The sequence below is a fragment of the Pinus tabuliformis genome, chromosome X (genome assembly GCF_031772625.1).
Source record: "Pinus tabuliformis cultivar Carrire ecotype Pingquan chromosome X, CPIR1, whole genome shotgun sequence".
Taxonomy (NCBI): domain Eukaryota; kingdom Viridiplantae; phylum Streptophyta; class Pinopsida; order Pinales; family Pinaceae; genus Pinus; species Pinus tabuliformis.
In genome coordinates this window covers 1,508,717,118-1,508,743,174 of record NC_142308.1, presented here as the reverse complement: position 1 = coordinate 1,508,743,174, position 26,057 = coordinate 1,508,717,118, and positions in this window count along the sequence as shown.

Sequence of the window (26,057 nt, the reverse complement as noted above, 5' to 3'; positions counted from 1 at the left end):
ATGACGCACTGCATGTTGGAATATTAATTCCTACTTGTCTCAGTTGTGACTTTCTATGTTAAGAGTCTGTTCATATTCTATAGGAGTGGTTTCCCTAGTTTGGTGTGTGGTTGAGATATTCTCTCAACCAACAGATTGTACGTCCAAGACAGTTTTCCTATATTGAGACAATACTCTTGTCTATATGTAATTTCATATCCAATTAATGTGATATAAATTCCTTCCCGGAAGTTTAACATGGTATCAGAACTTGAATTAGAATCAAGGAGAGTTTGTTTCTTGATTGAGAGAGAGGTCCGGGGTAGAGCATAGCCTCCTCTAAGTCGTATAGTCTGTGAGCTAATAGTCAAGGTTCCCATATGTTGTGGGAAGATCACCCGTGGTTAGGCGTTGGTGTTGTAGGTGAGGTGAGATATGCCTCACGCAAAAAGAGAGCTATCGGAAAGACGTTTGATAGATTTGATTTGCTAGGATACAAGTCGAGGTTTGTGTCTGGTGTATGTGAGCCTACTGTGTGGAGCTGTTGTTAATGCATCGTGTGAAGTGCTTGGGCACTCTCTAGGTATCTCACCTGGAGAGCCACATAATTAATAGAATATCGGTTTTTAGCATGGTATTAGAGGGCAATGTACCGAGGAAAATAAGAGTGAGAATATATTTTATTTTAGTTTTTTAGGTTTATTAATCCTCATTTTTTGGAGATACTATAGAAATGCTCAATAGGGCGTGGAGAGCAGCTGTGATCTGTCATTTATTGACAACGGTGATGTTGGAGCAATCAATGGTTTATTTTGAGGGATCTGCATGTTTTTTAGGCAAGAGCTGTGTAGGAGCCTGATCCCCAAATTGCATCTGATCTCAGGTACAAATATGTGTATATATTCATGGAGACTTTTGTGCTCTATTGTGTGAGTTTCACCTGAGTGAAGAGCTGAGCCAGTGAATCTTGGTGTGGCCGCTGATTTGAGAACCGGTGACTGATTTTGTGAATTAAATCAGTTGACAATAGAGAGCCAATTGTGGCACACTGAGTATTTCATGTACGTTGGAGAACCTGTTGCATGGAGCCAACCAACTAGATAAATTCCTATGTCTTTACTGTCAAAATCTCAGCAACGGTCTATCCTATTACAGTTAACTTGAGAAGCATAGTAAGTAATCAATTGGTTACGCTAATTGGTGACGAAGGAGCCACCAGTTTCCTTATGCATGAGTGAGAAGGCTTGAGATCACTTGTTCTGTGCGATGGTTTTAGAGCCTAAGAGGAGTCAAGAAAGCGATGTTAGTGCATCAGAGGGATTTTCTAAATAAACATCCGATCTAGATTGCTACATGATTTTAAAAGTTTAGTTCTTTTCAATCTCTTGATCGGTTAGGAAGAAGGAGAAAGCCATGGCTTTAGGTTCACTATAAATGGTATGGTGTATCCAAGATGAGTGGAAAATGATTCAAATGGGCTTGAAACTTTTTTTGTGTTTGTATAATAGACTCAATATTATGTTTTATTATGAGTCACACATTTTATTAGTAAGCAAGTCTAGGATTTTTTGTAATGGACTTTGTAATCTATGTACCTAGTAACTCCAAAAGTTGGAGTTGTAAGCCTTCTAAAGCATGTGTACCCCCATACAGTTCGTGGTAATCTAAAAACCACTTTGTATTTGCAGTGTTAGTTTGTGGTAAGCCAAAAACCATGTCTACAAGTGAAGTGGGACAAATATTCTTGTTGGCATGCTTTAGGGTTAGTCGAGAAAACGCTTGATGTGGCTGAGCCGGGTCTTTGGTGAGCCTTAGTGGCTGGAGTGCCCAAGTGGGAGGTTTGTAGCCCAAAGTGATTGGAGTGCCCTAGTGGCAGATTTGTGGCCCATAGTGGCTGGACTACCTTCGTTGCTGAGTTGAGCCTTCATGGCTGTGTTGAGCCTTCATGGCTGAGTTGAGCGTTGGTGGTTGTGTTTAGCATTGGTGGTTGAGAGCCCTTGGTGGCATGCGTGAGGGTGATCCAATAAAAACCAGAGCATGGTTACAGGTAATCCAATAAAACCCATGATGATATTGGAGGGGGATTTACATGTATAGGTGTGCAGTTATAATGGTTGAAATAACCATGTAGGCGAAGGACATCCTAGAAGACTAGGGGTTGTAGCGGTTAGTACCCATGCATTCTGATGGATGTTTTCTCCTTTATATGGACATCAACATATTTTTTTTTTATATGTTTGACCACAACTATACTTTGCAGATTAGTATCGAAACAAGTACTCATTAAGGGGGCCTATTGGAATATTAATTCCTACTTGTCTCAATTGTGACTTTCTATGTAAAGAGTGTGTTGCTATTCTATAGGAGTGGTTTCCCTAGTTTGGTGTGTGGTTGAGATATTCTCTCAACCAATAGATTGTATGTCCAAGATAGTTTTCCTATGTTGAGACAATACTCCTGTACATATTTAATTTCACATCTAATTAATGTGATATAGATTCGTTTATGGAAGTTTAACACTACCAACACACAAAAAATATTGTGGGACAACAAAATAAAAACTTTGATCAACTTGTTATTAATGGTGATATCATATGCCTAAATTCTCAACAAATCACATTATAATCAACAATATGAAAAATTTGGTGAATGATCCATCAACACATAACATTATAAATGAAATAGTTGGTCAATGATCCATCATATTGATTGAATGGAAGTAATGTTTATGAAATTTTACCTTATTAATGATGAATAGTTTCTATGTTATTTAAAATCAAATAGTGATGTTTCTTATTTAATTCTTATTATTAAAGTCCTTATTACAATAAATTAATATTTATTATTTAAAAATGAAATAGTAATGTTTCTAATTTAATTTTTATTGTATTTCATGTATCCCCAATGAAGCCACACCGCACACTAAAATCTTTCTAGACAAAACTTTCTGCCTAAGTACAAATGTCAACAAACACCTTTTCTAGGCCGAGTATAGTTTCCGTGTTCCAGCATAATCAACTTCTCCTGCATTAAATAATCTTTTGATCAATTGATTAAATATTGTGATCTCTACATAATGAAATATTTTTTATGGTTAACTTCATGAAAATAGTCAGATGTGTGGAATTGTTGAGGATATCCATTATGCAAATGAAGCTTCCAAGATTTCATCCTTCCGCACAATCAACTTTTTATTTCTGTAAAATTCTTCAACATTATTATTATTATATAGTTTTGGTAATATTCTAATTATAAATATTACTAAATGATTTATGAAATGTTGTACCAAGTGTGGAGAAAACTTTGCAGAATGAAATTTTTCTTAATCATGAAAAACAAATAGAATATAATATTATAGAAAATGCAAAGTGGAAAACCATTACCTTAATAAATATGTGTATTAAGAAAATTTGTATATATGTAATTATAGAATTTGAAATATCATTACATTACAGATTAAATTTATAAACTTCTCTTTGCACCTTCATTCTCTCTCTCACATCTCCTTTTGCATGCATCCTTGATTATGCACAGTTTAATTGGTAAAATTTTTGAATGGAAAATAATTAAAAATTAATTTTGTGTCTGTGCCCCGTTCTCAAACATATTGCCCATCTTCCATGTAGTAAAAAAATTCACACTTTGAAATCTTCAAGAAAGGAAACATAGTAATACTAATTCAAAAATTGTTTGTAGATAAATTAATTACAGGTCAATGACATAAATTTCCTGTCGAACCCCCTTTTTCTTTCCCTTACACCATCTTCCACATGACCTTCAGACAAAAAATGTTTACATTGTTCGAACTCAAGCCCAACATCAACCTTAAAGACAAAGGCTTAAAATGAGGGAAAGTTAGATCAATGGTATACTTTCATTGCTAGAGTGACCCTGCAAACCTAGAATTGAAGGTTAAAACTATAATTTTCCAAGATTATTAGAAAGTGTAACACAGATTGAAATATATGGAGCGTGATTCTAGACTTGGATAACAAGAGGCCAATACTTCCTTAGCTAGAATATCCAATGATTTGGAAATTCTCATTGATTTGATCTCAAATCACGCTGAAATGATTCAATCTAAATCATAAGTCCATTTCAACCTTCTAAATCAGAAAATGGCAATACTAAAATTGAAAATGGAGCAACTGCAATTGGAAAATGAAAATTTGAGTTTTCAGTTCGATAATTTGGCTCACACAAAGTACATCAATGTCAAAGAGGATGCTAATGAAAGAGATGATGATAAAATGGCCATTGAATAAGGTTCCCCCCATTCGCAGCTTAAGCTAGAAGTTAATGAAGCCCACCCCACTTCTATTATTGATAATATGTAATAATTTAGATGGCTATTACTTTTCTTCATTAATATAGAAAATTAGTTTAGAATAGCTTCTATAACCTAATTGTGAATTGTGTCAATCCTTGTTGGAGTTTCTGGGAATTAGAACAAGAAGTTTCCGGCAATTAATTTATATCCATGACATTTATATGTATTGGTTTATTTAATCTTTTTCCTATACCCTACGTCAAAGTAAATTTTTACTGATTTTTTTTTTTTTTTTTTGTCTCGTCGTAACTTAATTTCAAAATATTCAAGAACTTCATTTGTAGAGTTGTCTAGTCCACCTAGAGACAATTTTGTTAAAATAATTATTTATTTTTAATGGGACCCTAAGTTTAGGGAATTAAAATAATTAATGGGTATTAATCCAAATGTGGGTGTAAGTTGTAGAAGAATACGAGGGACAACTAGAAATGATCTAAGCCATTGATTAGCTTCTAATCTAGGTCATTAAATGTCAACAATAAGAATATTTAAGGAGGTGAGAGTCATCTAGAAGACACACACTTAGTTGATCAGTAATATCAAATTGTTGAAGCGAGACGAGCAAAGAGAGTTTTAGCTGGAGCACCTTATCCAAAGCCAAGAATACTCAGTAGGGAGGTAGAGAAAGAAACAAAGGAGAAAATGTAGTGGGAAGAGAGAGTGATGTAGAGCAAGGAAGGGCTCATGCAGGACCCACATAGAGCAGTTTAGAATCCTTCCACACAAAGGTCTGAATTTGCTAAGGAGGCTGACGTTTTGAGCAGGGAGGGTTGGATTTAGCGCCTAAGAGAAAGTTGATTCCTAGCAAAGGTTACGTAGTGTCTTAGAGGTTGATGCAAGCCCATGCAGGGGCAACACATAAATAGTTGGGGAACTCGTTGGTTCAGTTTTCGGATCAACTGGAAATTGCAATGTAGAGTGACATGATCTCAGTAATTTCTTCTATCGAGTGATATTCTATGTACTGGATTTCCAGCAAGGCATCCAGAGGTTGTATTTAGAAATGATTTATATTTAATAATAAAAACCCTCATATCTTCTACACCAGTTTTCCCACATTGGTTTTTCTAGGGACGTTTGTCCAAAAAGTAACTATGTCATTTGTGTTGTATATTTCTCTTCCTCATTTTATTTGTTCAACATATTATTTTAAATGGTTTAGGTTGTAGCATCTCTATTTCAATGTTTATCATAGGAAACTATAGATAAATTATTTGTGCAAATCTAACAAGTAGGATAAATATTACCGGTTATTGCAGTAGTGATTCGGGCGTTTGGAATTTTCACATGGTATCAGAGCAGTGCATGTGAAGAAAGAAGAAGAATGCCAAAGAACTCAACACTAAGTAGAGAATGAGGTTAAAATAACTTCAAGAGGTAGTGGTTTGAATCCCCATAGGGTTTTCATAGTTCAAGTGAGAAGGGATGAATCTTCAAGGAAATCCTCTCTCCAAGTGAGGCAACAGAGAGGAATGGCTTCTAGATCAAAACATTTTCATGGAATAGGGAGAAACGTTGAGCCTCAACATGAGGAAGAACTAGTGGGACATAGTTTTTTTACAGGTAGTTTTCTTGGAAGAAGGTCATTAGAAGAGAGAGAAGAAGCATGGTGAGGGAATTTTTCCTTAGTAAAATTCACACCAAGAAGTTTTTTTTCTTATTGCAACAGTAGTAAGGAACAAAGATGAGCTGTTTGATATGTTCATGGAAGATATGGAAAACAATGGTCTGAGAGATAAAGAGAGGCTGGATGGGGCATCGAACTATGTGATATGGAAGGAAAGGATGGCGTGCCTTCTAGATGATCATTTTCTCACGGTCTACATTTACAACTTGGTGGTTGAGCTCGTGGATCAAAATCATCCTAAAGAAGTACAAGGAAGAAATGGCGAAGGCCAAGAGGATGATCCTTGAGGGAGTAACAGATCTTGTGGTATGTCACATCACTTGGAGAGTGACTGTTAAGGAGATGTGGGATGCCTTTCCAACATTGTATCAATGATCTTCTGAGCTACGGAAGATATACTTAGAGCATAAATTAAGATCTACATGGATGCACAAGGGGGAGCACATTGATTTATTCCTGACGATGATTCGGGAGACCTGGGATGAGTTAGTAGTTGTGGGGTCTACACCTCAAGGTTTTGAGATTGTGAGATTGGCCGTAAAATCAATCTCAAAAGAGTGGCAGGTCTTTGTCCACAACATCCTAGGTAGAGTAGCTTTTCCATATTGGGATAGTATGTGGGCATCTCTCAAGCATGAAGAGCTCAGGAGAGATCTAATCAATTCTAAGCTTGATGGAAGATAATGTATCCATTGCATCCAAGGGGTAGCAGGAGCAGCGAAGGCTTAAGAAGGACCTCTCGAATATCAAATGCTTCAAGTGTGGTGAAATGGGTCACTATGCAACACAATTTCATCTTAGAAACATGGCAAAAGATGAGAAGTGCAATCTGAAGGCTGCACCCATAAAGATTAAGGACAAGTAGTTCACCATGATAGTCGAGATACCTCAAAGAGGGTGGTGGACTAATTTGGAGTTTTATTTTGAAAGACCTACAGATGGGCATCATCCTTGACGATCCCATCTCTGGAAACAATACCTTTCTATGACAGCCTTGATGAGTAGTAGCAAGATGGATTAAGCATCAATTAATGCAGAGGAGAGTTCCAGTGACATTTTTAGTAGTTATAACATGAAGTCTGGGTAGGGTAGTGTAGAGTTGTAGCATATAGGGAGGCACATTACAGTAGTAGCAACAACACAAGAGATTTAAAGGGATAACGTGGGACTTGCAGCAATCACAACTTCAACATCGAGATGAATCTATGTTGAACACTTGTTCAGTAATTTCAAATTTTTTCCCATTGTTGATGCAGTAGCAATGGTAGTTTGCTATGGAGGAGTAGTTGGCAGCTCTAGTGCCAGCAACAACAAGGATGCCAAAATTCTGAGCGAGTTGTACTACAGATGTAGTGTTGACTGTAGTAGTGTAGATAACAGTACAATTGGAGTAGAAGCGTAGTAGTTGGATGACAACATGTTAGACATCAGTAGTACAGAGGGCAACGTTATGAAGTCACGGTGATGCTTTAGTGGGAGGCCATACTAGAGCACATTCCTCACTAAGAGGGAGTGTTGATTCCTGGTAGCATATTATGTGCTTTGTCTTAAATTTTGTAGGGAGGCTTAAGCACATATATTCCAAACAACACAGAAAGTATTTTGGGAAGTTCCACCCCAAGAAAGTTTTGTTAAAATAATTAATTATTTTTAATGGGACCTTATGTCTAAACTTAGGAAATTAAAATAATAAATGGGTAATAATATAATTGTGGGTGTAACTTGTGTAAGAAGACGAGGATCAAGCAAACATGGTATTAACCATTTATTATCTTCTAAGCTAGGTCATTGAATGTCAATGACAAGATTATTTCAAGCTTGAGGGTGATCCAAGTGGATGTTGGTGGCCACCTGCCTATCCCACTTTGACCCCCACCACTTTCTCTTTCGTTTTCTTAGTTTCCTTAATTGTATCACATTTTACTATTTTTAGCATTTTTTTGCGTCCTGAACTTCCGGGACCATTTCGAGGTGCTAAACGATGTTTTTCTCACAAAATGGAATTGGTGATTTGAAAGGAAATTAGGTCAGAAGTTGTATTCCTTGGATTTATATTTCCAATGAGGTATCATACACATCAAATGGAGATAATATGACAAATTTACGACATCAGGAAGTGGGTTGCCCAACTAACCCCAACGGGGCTCATAAAGTCTTGGTGTTACATCTCCTTGGGTTAGGTTTTTTGTTTTCTATGGTTTTTTCTTATTGTTCAATAATAAAAAAGGCCCTTGAGCATCATTGTAACTCAATTCCAAGGCATCTATCCACCACATCTCTTGTAAGATATAATCTACCATTGCTTAAGTTAACTTATTTCCATTTTGTTTGTAAGCATAGTTTAGCATTTTTCTATTAATGAGATGAAGTGTTTTTCTGTCGAATCTTTGTGTTTATGACTATATATGTAAGTTTTTGCATTCCTATTTAAATCTGGATATGTGGTATTAGAGCAGTATGCTCTTTCTCTATTTTTCTTTGCATGTCCACAATGAGGTCGAGATATAAGGAATTAGGGCTTGAACTAGTTGAACATTTGTAAGACCACCCTCGCAAATCTCGACGTACTGCCATGGAGGATGAAAAGAAAGATGAGGTGGCAAGATATCCTCTCAAAATATTTCTTGAAGACACCCTCGAGCGACAAAGAAATACAATGATGGACAACTTTGCCCAAATCCCTCATCGACTACCCAGGGGTGGCGCATATACTTCTAGTAGCTACTCTAGAAATGTAACACCATTTAAGGTACAATTTAACTTTAGCATTTCCACATTTGAGGGTCAGATAGATGCTGATGCCATAGATAAATGGGTAAATCTGCTAGAAGGATATTTTTTTGTTCATGATTTTTCGAGCCAGGAAAATATCACTTTTTCACTTCTCAAAGTCGCCCCCCACATCAAGGACTCGTGGGAAACCTACTGTCAGAAAAAGGATGAAAGTATGAGCTCACTATTTTTAGCCACACCCACTGGAAATTCATTCCACGATTCCATCAAGGAGAAGTACTACCCTCTTGAAAGCTATGAGTATAAATACATAAAGTGAACCATGTTGTGACAACGAAGGGACCGAGACATACTAGAGTTTACCAATATTTTTCATACCCTTCACAAAAATTTGGGTATCAAGGATTCTGAGTGGCATTTGGTACTTAAATACCATGGCTGCCTACATAGGTACATCCAGGATGAGATGGAGTTCCTGGACATCTCCTCACTTGGCATCGCGTATCAATACATTATCAAGATCAAGAAAAAGCTTAAACAAAACAAGTGAGATTTTGGATTTGTGAATCCAAAGAAAAAAGGACAAAGCTAAGGTGAGGTGACCCAAGACAACCCAGAAGCTCCAAGAAACGAATACCATCATGAAGTCAAATAAGGAAACAGAAAGGTGGTGTGAGTTGCATAAGAGCCCCACTCACAACACAAGTGAGTATCAGGCAAAGTAGTCATTGGTGGCCGAGTTGAAGGCTTCAGAATCAAATGCATTTTTGACCCTGAGTCGGAACCTGACAAGAGGAATGACAAAGGGAAGAAAATTATTGATGCAGATCCTAACACTACTGTTGCCATCACCAAGATCCAAAAGAATGAGCTCGAAGATCCAGAGGAAGGGGAGCATCTTTTCCACTCACAAATGTGGGTGAATAGTTTACCATTGCAATTCATTGTCAACAATGGAAGCCAAAAGAACAACATTTCAATAGAGGTCATGAAGAGACTGTGCCTAGTGACCATACCACACCTACACTCATACAACAATGGGTTCCTTCACCAAGATGAGATCTCCAAGTCATCCAGGAATGTGGATTTCCCTACAACATCAAGCCCTTCACAAATGAGGTATTGTGTGATGTTGCTCCTCTCGATGTTTTTGATGTATTACTAGGACAACCACACTCATGGAAGTAACATTATTTATATGAGTCTAGACCTCACTATGTGATTATTTCTTTGGGTAATACGTTATACTGGATACCAGAGGTAGCCCCACCTACCTCCACCCCTTTGACCTCTGCTAAGAAATCTAGTAAGATCATCTCCCATACTAGCAAAATTTATTTTCTTTATGGTTTTCTCTCGAAGTAAGGGGAAGATCGTAGCCACATCCATGGCCCCCGAGAAGGTTTCCTCCACACAGTAGAAGAAAGTGGATACGGTCATGAAAGAATACATGGACATCTTCTCCTCACAAAGAGGGTTATCGTTGCATTATCAGCTCAATAATTTGTTTGATCTTACTCTCGAAGCACCTCTACCTAACAAGCCAATATATCATCACTGCATTGTGGAAAATACCAAGTACAAGTAACGATATGATCAACATTGAGTGCCACACAAGTTTTAGGTGGATGAGAAAGCATGGTTTCATTTGTGGAAAGAATGACTTACAAAAGCCCATAGGAAGCTTAGACCACTCTAATATGGTCATTACAGAATTACCATGGTTGTGGGAAACAATTCTTTGGAACACCACATTCCCCCATTCCTTAGCTTGCATCGAGCGTTCAATGTGGACCACCCTCAACCATGGAAAATTTGAGGGGCTAATATTTGTAGGTGGGCTATTTTTCCATTTTTTTGTGAAAAAGAGATTCGCCAATTTCTATTTTTTATAAAATTTATTTGCCCAAATTGTAAATATAAAATTATTTTACATTAAAAATTACGAAAATTATATAGAGAGTATATATAAAATCATTAAATATTTGAATAATCTTACAAATACATCAATAAACATTTTATAGTTTGCATATTAGGGAATAGTCAGATTCGCCAATGTTTTTGAACTTTAAGATAATTTTCCATCCTTCAAATTTTCCCTACACTCGACCATGCTTCCCCCTATTACTCAACACATCAGAGATTCTAGAACATCTCACTAGGGACCAAGTTCAGTAGAAGTTTCCCAATCTCATTGAGGCACTCAACGCAATGGGGACCATTGCATCAAAATGGGGGCGGATAGATGTTGGTGGCCACCCTCCTATCCCACTTGGACCCCCACCACTATCTATTTTAGTTTTTTAGTTTCCTTAATTGTAGCACAATTTACTATTTCTTCCAATTTTTGGGGTCCTCAACTTTTGAAGCCGGTTTGAGGCTCTAAAAGACATTTTTTTGGCAAAATGGAAACTGGTGATTGTTATGGAAATAACATCAGTAGTTGTAGTCCTCGTAGAGATATTTCCAACAAGGTATACATGTCAAACAAAGATAATATGACCAAGTTAAGACCCCGGGAAGTTGGCTGCCCTGCTAACCCCAACGAGGCCCATAAACTCGGGTTAGGGTTTTGGTTGTTTATGGTTTTATCTTAATGTTCAATAATAAAAGGCCCTTAAGCATCATTATAACTCAGTTTAGAGGCATGTATCCACCACATATCTTCTTAGAGATAAGCTACCATCGCCCAAGCTATCCTATTTCCATTTTGTTTGTAAGCATAATTCAGTATTTTTATATTAATGAAATGAAGTGTTTTTCCATTGCATCTAATTTTTGGTTATCATACCTTTAATTCGTTGTGTTCATGTTTAAATCTAGATTATAGGGTCCTTTGGAGGACACACAGATTGTTTATCAGTTAGATAGAATTGCTGAGGCTAGAGGCAGCGTAATGATTTCGTAGTGATCACATAGAGAGAGGCAAAGAGAGTTTAGGCTGGAGCATCTTCTCTGCAACTAATAATACTAAGTTGAGACATAGAGAGACATGTAAAGGAGGTAGTGCAGTTGACAGAGAGGGTGACATAGAGCTAGGAAAGGCTCAGGCAGGACCCACACAGAGTAGCGCAAAAGCCTTCCACGAAGAGGTCCAAATTTTTTGAGGAGGTTGACATTCTGAGCTAGAAGGGCTAGAGTCAACTCCTGAGAGAAAATAAATTCCTAGCAAATGATCTAAACATGGGGAACTAAAGGCTTCTTATGAGCTTACAAGAACCTCTCGCACTTCCAAAGCTTAAATATTCCCAAGATTTATTGATTAACCCATGTAGAATTAATAATGTGCATGAACATAAGTGTATGCATATATTTGTTTAAAACTATTATGTGTTGTAAGTTCACTTGCTTATGCTAGTATAAAATACATATGATAGTAATTAAAGTAGCAAATAAGAAACACACACATAGTATCAAGATGCAGCAATAAAACAACACACATACAACAATATTAATTTGGAGTTCACCCAAAACTCTTGGGCTATGTCTCATTGAGCTCTAGTCAACTCGACTAGGCTCTCTGGGATTATGGTATAAGTCCTTTTACAAGCTCCACACTCAACTCCACTAGTTTACAAAGATCACAATGGGCTTACAACACCATATTATCCCTCTGGCTGTGCTCACTCTGCAGATAGATCTAGGCATCTCTGGACTTGACATCTTCAATCAGTGCTCTGAGCGATCTTGCTCTAGTTTGCACCAACTCACTCAGAATCCACTTAAATGTGTCTAGAATGCCTTCTTCTATATTCAACACACTCTGGACACTAGCAAAAGCTTATTCATTTCGACCGTTTGCTATTTTGCAACTTCACTATAGCTCCATGGCTCTTAGAAGTCTGCTCTGAGCTCTCTTGCTCTCGGTCTTGGCTCTCGCTCTAGTTCTTGGGTCTAGCTCTAGCTCTGGCTCTCTCTGAGCTTCTCTCATCCTTTACATGCCTTTGTAGTTCACTTGACATCCAAGTGACCCTTGCAAACCTTCCAACGACCTTTTATAGTCCTCTAGCTCTCCCCTCTCTGCAATTGTGCGCTCTGTGCATTTGTAACACGTCGGTTACAGTCGTCCATCATGGAAAACCTGACTGTTCACCACAAGAATCTGTTTACAATGGAAAGGAACCATCGGCGTGGGAAACCCGATTGTTTTGCCTTCCTTTGGCTAAAATAGCCAAATAACATAATACATAGGAAAACGTACACAAAACACATCATGGGCCTTTATCCCAGACTTCAAATATTATGGAATTGACCCTATAAACCTATCAGGTTCATCCAAATATTGATTGTCACTATCACATGGTGTAATGGCCAAAAAACCCAATACTCGGATAATACACAGAAAATCTAAAAATTCCAGGTTTCAAAACATATGAAATCATGTCCACAATTCTTATTGGGTCTGCTTTTCATCGGCATCGGGGATCGCTGATCGTCGATCGCTGATCAAATCCTAATTGTTTATCTGCTCTAGGATTGAATAACTAAGAGCACATTTCATATCTCTATCACTTATCCCTTTGTATCGGGGATCTTTGATCTCCCGACAAGCAATTAAATATGGGCCATGCATTCCTTTCCTGATCCAACGGCTGAGATCGCATGTCGCTATCGGCCCCAATCACAAATTGCAATTAGAATATCATAGTTAGAATGGCCCAGGGGTTCTTTCCATTGACTATGGATTGTGCCGACCCAATCCACTGACACCGATATCGCATGGGGACCTACCCCTGACCCGATATATCAGAGATTGCTGATCGGGTGTTCTTTTGCCTTCGCTTTAAGTCCTTCCCTTTAGCAATTTTCAATGTGATTTCTCGTATAAAGCCTTTTATGCCATTTTTAGAAGAAATTCTTTCTTTTTCAAAGGAAAAAGGAAATCTTCCTTTTGCAACAACTTCTTCATCCGAAGTCCATTTTAGCCCATTCAAGTTGCAGTAGATTCATAATGAAAAGATCTCTGCAATGAGACTATTTCCAGGAGAATTCTTGGACTTTCATTTTCCTATGTGAGGAACATTCTAGACTTAGAAGTCTATCCAAGATCCATTTTGGATTAGAAAAGGTGATGTAGTTCCATAGGGGCTAACGCAGGCCCATGCAGGGGTAGCACACAAGTAGTTGGGGAGCTCATTGGTTCAGTTGCCGAATCAGTTGAACCAATAAAGAAAAGGTCAACTATAAAGTAAAGTTGGTCTATAGTGATATGCTTCTTGACCACAACAAAGTAGGAATTGTATTCCGATATCAAGCAATCCATTAATCTATAGTGTGGTACATTTGAGGAGATTACTGGTGATTATCATTATTCATTCCTATCCCTTGATTTATCATTCTTATTCACGAAAAAAAACACATTATTTTAAATAAGGTATCAATAACTTTAGAAAGGAGTAGCCTTTTAATCTTGTTTAATGTTTTGAGTGAGATATAGTTAAGTCTTATTATATTGGAAACTAATTAGCCCTTAGACAAGAAAAGTCTATTATAGTTATTTTTAGGGTAGTTTAAAAGTTTTACATTTTTATTTTTCCTAGTTATATTTTCTGATCCGTTTTATTCAAAATTTGACTGATGTAGGTTTTAACCCCATACATAAATTATTTGCATATGAATTCTAAAAATAGAGAATAAATAATGGCCAGAACATAAAACATAAAACATATATACAAAGACATTTTCTCCTACATTCCAAAACCGGGACTACCATATTGATTTTTCATTATGTTCCCTTCAATATAACAATACATATATATACATGTCAAAGAATTCATAAACCCCAATCCATAAACCCTATATGAGAACATAACTCTAGTTCCCTTGACTGGATCTAGAAAACAACATGGGCATAAAACCATATGCACAATCCATGCACAAAACCATATGTAGTTTCGCCCACCTAATATACGGTCCAAAAAAAATTCCCAAGTTGTTGGCTCGAACATCGTGCAGGGGGATACCTCCCCCCCTAAAACCCCCTAACAAGTGAGGCCATGCCCCCGATGTGACCCCTCTGTTTTGCATCGCGCAACGAATAGGGGCTACTACCAGCCCCTCCCATGTTTGTGACTATTTGTAGAAAGAATATAACATGCACCCAACATTTTCTGAATTCTTTTCTTCTTTTCCACACAAGGGTCACAAGAGAGATTAGTCATTGGTCCAACCTTGAAACACCCATTGTTTCTCCACACCAATAAAAAGTCTCAGTGCTCATGAACTTTGTAAATCCATCTGCAACATTCTTCAAAGTCTCCACCTTTACCAGCAACACATTTTTGTCCTCAACCCCATATCCCTTACAGAATGATATTGAACATCAATGTGCTTTGTATTTGAATGATAAGTAGGGTTCCTTTCCAAGAAATTGGACATTAGATGTCACAGTTTATCCTTCTAGATCGATGTACTAACCACATACTTGAACACAATCTCTACAACCAATCTTGTTCCTTGCATGCATGAGTAGTTGCCATGTATTTTGACATTGTAGTTTAAAGTGCCACTATAGATTGTATCTTTCCCATCCAATAGGTTGCACCTCGAAATAGGTTAAACACATACACACTTTTAGATCTTCTCTGATCTAGATCTCCAACCCAGTTTGCATCAACAAATCCACGGATGTCCAAAACTCTATCCAATCTTGGTAGTGAGCACCAGTATTGCAGCAATAATGCTGCAACTCCTAGGCTGGCTACTTTACTCTTATCAACTCGGTAGTTCGTAACAAACTTGGAAGCGATGGTTGTGTATGCACAAGTACTAGTTCTTACTGGGTTTTCACTTGGTCAGCCGGTGCAAGATCACTAGGAGCTCAATCCAACTTCTATGAATTCGATAAGAAGCTCTAAATGTGATGAAAGGAAAGAAAGATAAACGTTATTCTAACCGCCAAAAGGAAGATTGAAATGTAAAGCAAACCAAGGAAATCCTAATTAACCAACTAACCTGACTTTTGCATAAAGCACTATGTAAACCACGAAAAGAATGACATTACCTACTCAAGGAAGTAAACAACATCTAACTAAACTATTTATGGAAGCAAATGAGAAAAAAACATCTTTTTGGATTTTTATGTATTTTTAGGTGAATTTGACATGCATGTAATTTATTTGTTTATGAATGTGGCAGTGAATAGGTGGTGATGGAGAGTGATTTTGGGATGTGAGAGGATGTGGAATGGTGTGGATAGATCCTAAGATGTCTCAAGTGGACTTATGGAGGCTTTTCCTAAACTCAACCTTCAAAAGAAAGCCTACAGGAAAATCTACAGGAGGACACAGGAAATCTACAGGACGAAAAACAACGTTCTACAAGAGGCCTAAAAGAGGAGGTCGAGAGAAGTTTCGACTATTTTGGAGGTGTAAGAGTAGGTGGAAAAGGTGTATGAAGATTGGGATGAAGTGTTAGGGCACCTACAGTCTACCAAGAATCATTAGGAGAGAGAAAGACGATTGGATTTGCTCAAGGAGAGAGAGGAAAGCCTATGGAAAATGCAAGAAGCTAAGCTGGATTTGAGGGGAGAGTTGGGTGACCTGTAGGGCATGGATTAGATGGTAGATGGAATGGATGATAGGATAGACTACTGGTAGAAGATATCTACTGCATAAACAACTGATTGTCAACCAATGAAATTAAGCAAGCAAGGAAATAAGTGCATCTAAAAAACAAAGTTTTGCATCAAAGTAAACTATGATCTATGAAAGGAAGTGCTGATAACCATTGCATAAAAGAAAAGCATGAAAGAGGACTATTGCAAATAAGGAAATGAGCATGACGAAGAAGTTTTTAAGCAAAGAAAACTAGACTATGAACTAACTGGAAAGCTGCAAACACTAGAAGTCCTATTGAAGAAGTAAAATCTGTGTTTTTGGGGTAGCAAGAGGGTCTTTGCCTCAGCTCATTGTCCCGAATGGAGGAAGAGAGGCCAAGGTGTTATTTCTATCCTTTTGGATATTTTATTTATCGTTGCTTAACCTTCTATAGAAATCAAAAATGAAAGAAAACTATTGAATCATCAAAAGAAACATATTCCAAACCATGAAAAAAAATACATTTAACAGCAAACTAATCTACAAACTAAAATGAAACATAAAAATACAAGGGAAAAGGAGCTTGGCTGCTTGGATTGGGCCCTAACCCAAGAGCTTCAGCCCCCTGAGGTAACTCAATACTAGCTCAAAAAGGATTCCATATTTATTATCAAAACAATAACAAGATTACATGAAATTGTCTCAAAAATAAGCTCGAAGTTGACTAGGGTTTACATAACCAAAACTACAAAAAAATTCCAACAAGAATCCGAAAGAAAAAAAATGACCCTAGTGAGGCCTTAGGCCTCTCTACTTATACAAATGAAGCTCCAAACAACTTCCTTAAAATTAGGGAGGCTTGGCTCCCAAAACTCTAGATAACCATAATTTATCCTCCACTTGCTCGGTTGCCTCCTAGTGTATTGATTTGGCTGTTTGTGCCCCGAGCTGCATGAAGGAGAATTTGAAGTAGGGAGTAATAAATGAGTGGTATTCCCTCCTATAAATCATCACCTTTGTCCACCTCAAATTATTGCTACCAATTGTCCATTGACTTTTTGACTTTGTCTTTAAAATTCAACAAAAGTCTACATTAAACACATATTGGACCTCATGGCATCATAACTAACTCAACGCGCTCCATAAGAATAAATATAATCAAAAAACATGAAATAAGCTAAGAGAATGGTTGATTTAACTATGTTAGGAGGAAAAATGAGCCCATATAATTACCCATTTATGGGGCTCATCATCACCCCCCTACTGAAGGTGTTGTTCATCCTTTGAGCAACTTATTCCGGCTCCTCATCTTTGATGGCCCTAGTGGCCTCTCTAGCATCCCAAGCTTCTGATGTTGTTTCCTTTTCCTTGTCATAGAAGCCTATTCTTTTTTCTATCTCGCCCCACTGTCTCTACTCTTCTTCTTCAGTTTTTCCTTCTAGCATGCCTAACAGCAGTGGTGGACTCAGTTTGAGTCCAATCCAAATGACCTGTAGCCTCTGCATTAAGTGCTTGTACATTGGCACTCTCCTTGGTGCCTCCTTCATCCTCATTGGGGAATGATGTTCCCTGATCTTCAGACTATGTGGTAAGGTGTTCCATCTCCTCATACATGCATGCACATAATCATCCCCAAGTAACCTTTCCATGTGCTCATAATGTGCAATGGCCTGTGCTTGATCAATTATATATCTAGGGTCATTTTGAGGATTATTTGCAAGCAGCTCGTGTGTGTTGATGAGAGCCATGGGGTCTGATGGCTTAGCTCTGATCATTAGTGGCTCATTCTACTCTTTGATTATCAACCTTTTTACTTCTATTGCCCTTAACTCTTCATGGTTCATCCATGAAGCCATGACCATTAGTTCTAGGTCCCCTAGCCTAGCATTGGGGTCCCACAAATTCATGTCTATAAGGGCCATATTATGCAAGTAAAATTCTGCCATTTTTGCCTTATCTACTATTGTGCTTTGGTCACAGAAGTCCATAAGTTGTCTGTAATCTTGAAAAGGCATTGTTCCTCTTTGTGCCAAAGTTTTTATCTCAAACTGTATCCATTGGTCCTTGAGGTGTAATCCATAGGATTTCGCTAGTGTTCTACATTGCAGTGCCTCCATGGATAAGCCATCCATACATACTAGTTGGGCTTCTTTCTCCTTTAGCTACCTTCTTAGCGATTCATTTTCAGTTTGGAGTTGGCTTCTTGTAATTGCCTCCCTATGTCTGACATCACTTAAATCCCTACCCATTTCTCTAAGCTTGTTCTCCATGTGGCCAACATCCTCAACTCCCTTGGATTTAGCTATTTTCATCCACGTATGTCTTCTTATTCTTTCCTTTTCTAATTCAAAGAATAGTGGGATTGCAAATGTTTGTGGAATTATCCGTCCTCCTTCAAGGAGATGGTAATAGGAGGCAGGGCTAGGTTGGGGATCAGGTTCTTGTGGCTTTGTAGCTTCCTCCTTCCCCTTTGGCTTCTCTTCCATTGTTTTCTCAGGCTATTGGGTCTCTTGTAGCCTTGACCGTGTCTCTTGTAGAACTATCAGTGCCTCCTGTAGGACTGTTTTTGGGTCATATAGTTTCACTTTTTCCTTCTAGGTGGAATATCTAGGAGTCCCTATTTCATATGTGTTATAGACAATTTTGTGCCTTACAGCAACAGGCATGAATTGTCAATAATCCAAGGGATCCAAAGTTCCCTAAACATGATGTTCCTACCCCTAGAGGAACAAGGTCAGCAAACCAACAGCTCTCAGATCAGTTCTCCACCTGAAAACACTCAAAAACAAGCAATCCTGAAATCAAAGCAGGTGCTCCACTAGGCTTCTGCGCTGAAACTCAGATCCTCCATGGTGTACCTGCGTTGCAAAGCAAGTGGAACAAAGGCCACCTGCGCTGAGCGAGATGGGACAAGTGGCACACTGAGTCATTGCTCCAAAAATGACACTTGGATCAGGGATTTCGCCTTGTGATGAGTCAGAGGCTCTGTTTCTCCAAGTGGAAGCAAGGTTCTCCAAGTGGACTCAAGAACTGAAGATCAACTAAAGATTAACTGAAGAGAGAGAGGACACAAGGCAGCTACACATCAGTTGCAAGCTGACTCATCCTTTCTCAATTCATCTATATATTGAGCTCTCTCCTATGAGCTCAGGAGGCTGGAATTTTGGGCAAAGTAATGCTATGCTGTTGGTTTCACTATAGAGCTATTGGGTGATTGCTTGAGGGAGGTGAAGAGGAGAAATTCTTTCTGCTGGGAGGTGTTGCTGGATTAGGACCTCCAATGGTTGTAACACTCTCAGAACCTTTACTTCTTCATTAATAAAAGCTATTGAGGTTCTTCTATATGCATTTGTTCCAATGATGTTTTGTGATAATTGTATATTTGGTTTATGCTAATCCGTGAATCAGTTATGATTGCATGCCTCTTGTAGTCTCCTTCTTTGTCATTTTGCAGGATCTCATTGTAGCTGGGCCGGCAAAAGAGCAAAGAGCTGGGAGCAAGCAGCCATAGAGAAGAGTTTGGATTCGACATTAAGCGCAAGGCAATGGTTAGTGCATTTATCCACTCTCTTTTGCTTTCATAAAGAAGTAAACCTTAAGTAGTTTTCTTTACAGTTGTTGCTGAGGTACTATCACCCTTAGAGTGGGATAGGGTCATCCGAGTCGGATACTTTTCCCTACAACAAACTGGCGACTCCGCTAGGGATCGTATCTGTTTGATTGTTTGTAGTATTTTGCTATTCATTTCCTGAACGAAAGAGTACCAAATCGAAAAGCTTTTGACTATATCAAAAGCGAAGTAGAGGGCAGCTACTCTAGCTCATTTCTGAGCATGTTCATGATTTGAAGAGCTGATCTACAAGGATCCTTGTAAGCTCTTAGTGGTAGCTTTTCATCCTCCTAATCATCCCTTTGAGTGTGCTTGACTGATTGCTTCTGATTTGAGCAAAAACTGTGCATTTTTGAGAAAATTGTGACCCGGAAACTGTGAAAACGCAACTTTCATTTTCCAAAGCAGGTAGTACACAAGCTACCTGCTTTGCAACGCAGGTCCTGAAGGGGCTACCTACGCTGAGAGCCAGACTGGCTGAGCAGCACCTGCGTTGGCCCAATTTTGCCTAGTGCAGTTGGGGTTTCCTCCCTTTCTCTTGCTTGTTTTCACTATAGATTTGGCAGCCAGTTATCAGTCTTGTACCTGTTCTGAAACCAACCTTACTTGCCATCATTCCGCCTCTGTTATATAACGAAATTGTACTTGTTCTTTGTATTTCTTACTTCATTTACAATTTCCCATAACGAAGAGTAAACTAGTCTTGCTTTGGCCTCTTAGATCTGAACCTGTGTTAGGCATTTTGCTGGTCTAAAGAGTTAGCTTGTTTGCTATCCATAGCTGATTAGTCATTTTACTTTCGTCATTATGGTTTGATTTCATGCATTTCCAGTGATTAAACAGGTAAATCTTAAGGTGTCTTTTGATTTTGGACAAACTTGTTTGTTTTCGCTTTAAATCGAAATCAAAGTTATATAACAACTTTCTTTTTGTAACCAATCAACATTAAGAAAGGGAAAAGAAAATACATGCATTGTGCATTTTGCATTGGAAAAAGTTTGCATGATGATTTAGGAGAAAGTGCATTAGTTTGTGCTGTATGAACTGTGTGAAAAGAATTTGCCTTTCTTCTCCCTCAGTAGTTAAGATTTTCATCAGTCAAAAAGATTTGAAAAAGCTTGCTTCTCATCTTAGGCTGCATTTAGGAATTTGTCATATACATCTCGTGGTGAACCTTGAAAGGCAAAATTTAAAAAGATCAACTAAAAATATACTGAATGAACCTAACAACGCATTTGAAACATAACACAAACACATAGAGGTCTAGGTAGAGACGTGTTCCGGCGTCGTTAAACATAGTGACTGTCGATTTCTACGAAGGTGGGTGATTCCTCCTGAGAGTCGGTGGCACTAATACGGACTTGTGCTCCCACGTACCGTCGCGTATATATTGGGAGACCCCTATAGGCAATCATCCTTTATCCTTAGGAAGCCGTGTCGGCCGCCCTACTGATCGCGATGCAGTGAACACAGCATTCACGAAGATCGACCACCCGTACCGTAAAACGTATTCTGTGGTTTCGCGAAAGGTTTGGCACACCCTCTGCCTAGATCTCCAGAGCAGTTTCTTTTGGCTCTTTTCAAACTCTATAACTGAAAAGGTCCGACCGAGCATTTGTCACTTCGGGCTCGTTAATACATCGAAGGAGACTAGAGTCATCTTTAGCTTTTTCTCGACTCTTAAAACATGAAAAAGCAAAGTTATGTTTAAAAGCGTCTAATAAAATTCATTCAAACCGGAAACACAAATTTCCCCCTTTATATTTTAGTTGATCGAGTAATCCGCAATCGTGGAAGAAAGTTAATTGAATATCCGTCATTCTCGGAGGCTTGCGAGTCAACCATCTTTGTCTCTGGAATCGAAAACAATCCGGACAAAGCGAGCTCGTCGAACCAGTTCAAAATCTCCTTTAAAAGTTAGAACAAGTGTTCCGACAACATCTGAGATTCTGGTTACTCCAAACATTTCCGGAAACCCTGCCTCTATAGAAGAAGTTCAACCGCCACAGAAGGACAGTAATACTGATCCTAGTCTGGGGGCAAATACTTGTATAACTGAACCAGTTCCATCTGTAACTGGTCCAGAGAGTTTTGTTCCTCAAACATCTGTCGCTGTTGATACAACCCCTTCTTCGGCACCGGAAATCTTTTACGGACCTGACGGTCTTCCTCTTCCACCTGGTCTAATTGCGATAGAGGAAATTATAGAGGAACCGCAAGTATCCACTCCAACTCATTTTGGAGTAGGGGTCACTCTATTTCCTGCTACAACAGAAGTTTGTCCATCACCAGTGGAAGTTCTTGTAGAATCACTAGGCGATCAATTGGATAGACATAAAATGTCTGAACAACCGTCGACATCTAGGACTATGTCAAATGACACGGCGACGGCAAAATTACCTGCTGCAAATCCAACAATGTTCGCCGGCATACCATCTGTCCCAACTAGCTCTCAATCGCTAGAAGGAGTCCACCAAGAGACTATCTCGACAGTATGGTCTGTTCCTGTTTGTTCCGGAGTAATTTCTGGTAACTCTTATGGTGAGACTCATCAAATTGACCCTTTTGGGAATCTAATTAGGCCATCCAGTCCTCCAGGACAATCAATTGCCTTGAGTTCTGGATTACCACCGTATGGGGGGCAGTATGCCCTTTCATTACCCCCTCCGGGAGGGTACCCATACGGGAGTTCTCAACCTTATTCAAGTTATGGTGGAATTGCAACGAGTAGCTGGGTACCTATGCTATCCCAGCCACCAAGAGTTGTATATTCCATGCAACAGTGTGTACCTGTGACGAACATCCCAACTACACCGGCTATTGTAACCGTGTCGCAAGTTCAAACGATGCCTGTTGTATGTCAACCTCAGATTTCTCAGGTTCTCATGCAACAGCCCCTTGACCCGGCGACCCAACCACAATCGCCTACTGGTGGGGCGACACAAGTAAAATCAGGTACAACTACCCCACATCTTGGTCCAATGGTTAGTGTAGCGCAACAACCCATGGTAACACAACCGTGGATAGTGCAATACCAATAGCCACAATTCCAACAAGTGTACCAAGGTTCTGAACAGCAAATCTTTGCGAATACTGGACAACCATATATCCAAAATGGTCAAAATCAACCACTTTATAGTGGTCAAGTCCATCAACCGTATCAATCATACCAGCATCAACTCCATTATGCTGGTATGCAAAGACCGACTGTTCAGGCGATTCCATCGTATCCTGGTTACGCTTCACCTAACTTGAATCAACAGTTACCATTCGTGGCGACTTTAGAGTTGCCTGATTTACATTGGTTAACTAATGATCCAATTGCTTACGCCCCATGGTGGCCAGTGATTCCGCACAAACTTCCATCTGACATTCCTAAATTCAATGGAAATCCAGGTGAAGACCCGTCGAATCATGTGATGACATTTCATCTATGGTGTTCGTTGAACACTTTAAATGAAGATTCGATACGGCTTCGCCTCTTTCAAAGGACATTGACAGGTCCAGTGGCAAAATGGTATATAGAATTGCCAAGAGCTTCGTTCGACAATTTTAGCTCCCTTGCCACGACATTCTTAACCCACTTTCAATTACCAATAAGGTACGAAACGGGAACAGAGATATTGACCAATTTCAAACAGACAACCGCAACTCATATATCAGATCATATACATGAATGGCGACGTCGACAAAGAATGGTTAAAACATACATCCCTGATCAGCTTTTAGCTGAGTGGTTTATAAAGTCGTTATTTCCGGCCATAACGGAAGATGTGGCAAAGGGGGGAGTCGTAACAGAAGAGCAGGTTATCGCTCGTGCACAATATTTGGACTTAGTATATACTCAGTCCGGCACGCTCTATGACAAAATACCAGACGCCCCTAGACCAGAGTCTTCAATCCCTCCTCCTCCTAAATCAAATAGTGACTCTCATGCCGGCGATGGCGTGATTGGCACGGCAAACACAAATCCGAAAAGGACCCATCAAAAGAAGGCCCGTAAGGATTCGAATCAAAATGCGCATGAAGAAGTTCTTGCTTCGGAAGTAAATGCCGTATCGACAGATAAGGGCAAAGAAACCAATCAACCAGGAAGCAAGAAGAATCAAAACGAAGGGAAGAAAGATCAAAGAAAGTCATCTCCTCGAAAAACTCCTCGTAGAAAGGAGAAAACACCTAGGAGATGTCACATATGTGACGATGATCATTGGACGACAGATTGCCCGTACAAAGGTGAGTTTAAAAGATTCGTAAAGAACCCACACACTCCAGCCGTGTTGACTGATCCATTTCCCGACCCAAGTCAGAATCTGGTTGACAGTGGAAATGCTTCCCCATCACAAGTTATGATGTTGTCAAGTTTTAAGCGCCAAGATGATGCTTTAATTTCAACATTAAACAAAAGCCATAGGAATTCACAGTCGTTGAATGGCGAGAGAAAAATTCGATCAGGCAGTTCGACAACAACTTCGACAGAAGTTGTGCCGCCATCCAACACGAGAAGCATTCCAACGATCCATGGAGGCAATCATCCTCTCCAATATATCGGAGTAATTTTCCTAAAAGGCCCTTCTTTAATGGGTACTTTTGCCCCACCACCGCCGAGTAATCTTACGGAGATGGGTGCAACGGAATATGAAGCCTTCTATTTTTGATGGATCTAAAAGTTACGAGGATAGTTCTTATATTATGTCAACCTCGTTAAAAAATGAAATAAGGAGTCAAGAGGACAGTTCTTTACAAGGTCAACCTCATTAAAAAATGAAATGTTCCCTTAGGGATTAAGGGACATGTGCCTCGTCTGCATTATTATGCTGGGGGCATCATCGAGCAGTTTTAGCAATGTTCATGCTCGTTAAAAAATAAACACAAGAATTCGAGCAGTTTTTGTATAGAGTTCATGCTCGTTAAAAAATAAACATAAATTGTGAGCAATCTTTCCCTACAGTTCAAGCTCATCCAGAAAAAATGAACCGGTAAATAACCTTGAGAAATGTAACCTTTGACTGCCATGTTAAAAGCCCTTGGTCGTGTTTATATGCCATCACCTCCATCCGTTCATTTGGCCAATCATTCATCTCCATATGTTTGTTTACCCATTTTGAGGAACAGCTGCGAAGAGTGATTTCACTTAGCCATCCTTGTGACACTGCCGTGATTGGAAAATTCCAACCTATACCTAGAATCTGCTGCTATCCCTGTTTATCACTCGTTCCTCAAAAGACGAGTCTTCTTTGAGCTCTTTTCACTGACTCGTAAAATATGAAAAATTTGCCGAGTTTTGGCCTTCCAGCTCGTTAAAAGGACCGGAAGAGCTATCCCTCCTCTAGATTTTAATCTTTTTGGACCTGAGGGATTATTGCACAAAAAGATCGAGTGCTTGTTTTGTTCGGCTCGTTAAAGAAATCGAAAATTCATCCCTTTTGTATTGTTTTATACTTTTTCGGACTTAAGGGATTAGATGACGAAAAAGGAATTTTGGAGTTAACTTTCCGTACCTTTTCAGACTCTCTAAAAATGAAAAGGACCGAGTTTTCCTTGTCGTTAGACTCGTTAAAATGATTAAATAGCGACAAACTTGTCTTTAGACGAGAACGAGTTTCCCTATCGCTAGGCTCGTTAAAACATAGCGATGGGCTTGCCCGAAGGGCAGGTTATAGAACAAGCATATGTTATCCTCCTCAAGCTTGACAAAAATAAAGAGGTACTGGTCAGCAATGACTGGGGAAAAATTGGGAGAACCTCACAGCATTAATGGTAGCAAGTCACTCTTGAACATGACACTTTGTCCTCCGTATCACATCGGGTTGGGTTGTTTCATTCACCGGTCTCATAACCATGGTCCTTGCCACACCATCCACAATTGGGGTAATGCTACCAATCCATCACATCAGTGTCGTTATATGTTCAAGAGATGTGGTTCTGCAAAGAGTCAACCGTGTCCCATCCACTGCCATACATTATCCTTCATCCACTTCATGGCCGCCACCCTGAATCATACATCACAGTTTGTTTTCACCTCATCACAATCACTAGCTCCGTTCCGTGTCACTGATGTGGGATTCATTAAGGCCCTCCTTTGACGGATCACTCCTTGTCGACATCAGCTCATTATCCAAGGAGTTGATCTAGGAACAACCCCTTCAGTACTTTGAAGCTTGCATGCCTCAATGGCAAGTTTCTCACTTCCGGCGACAGGTATACATCAATGACCTTCGACCAGAAGATTTTGCATGGTGG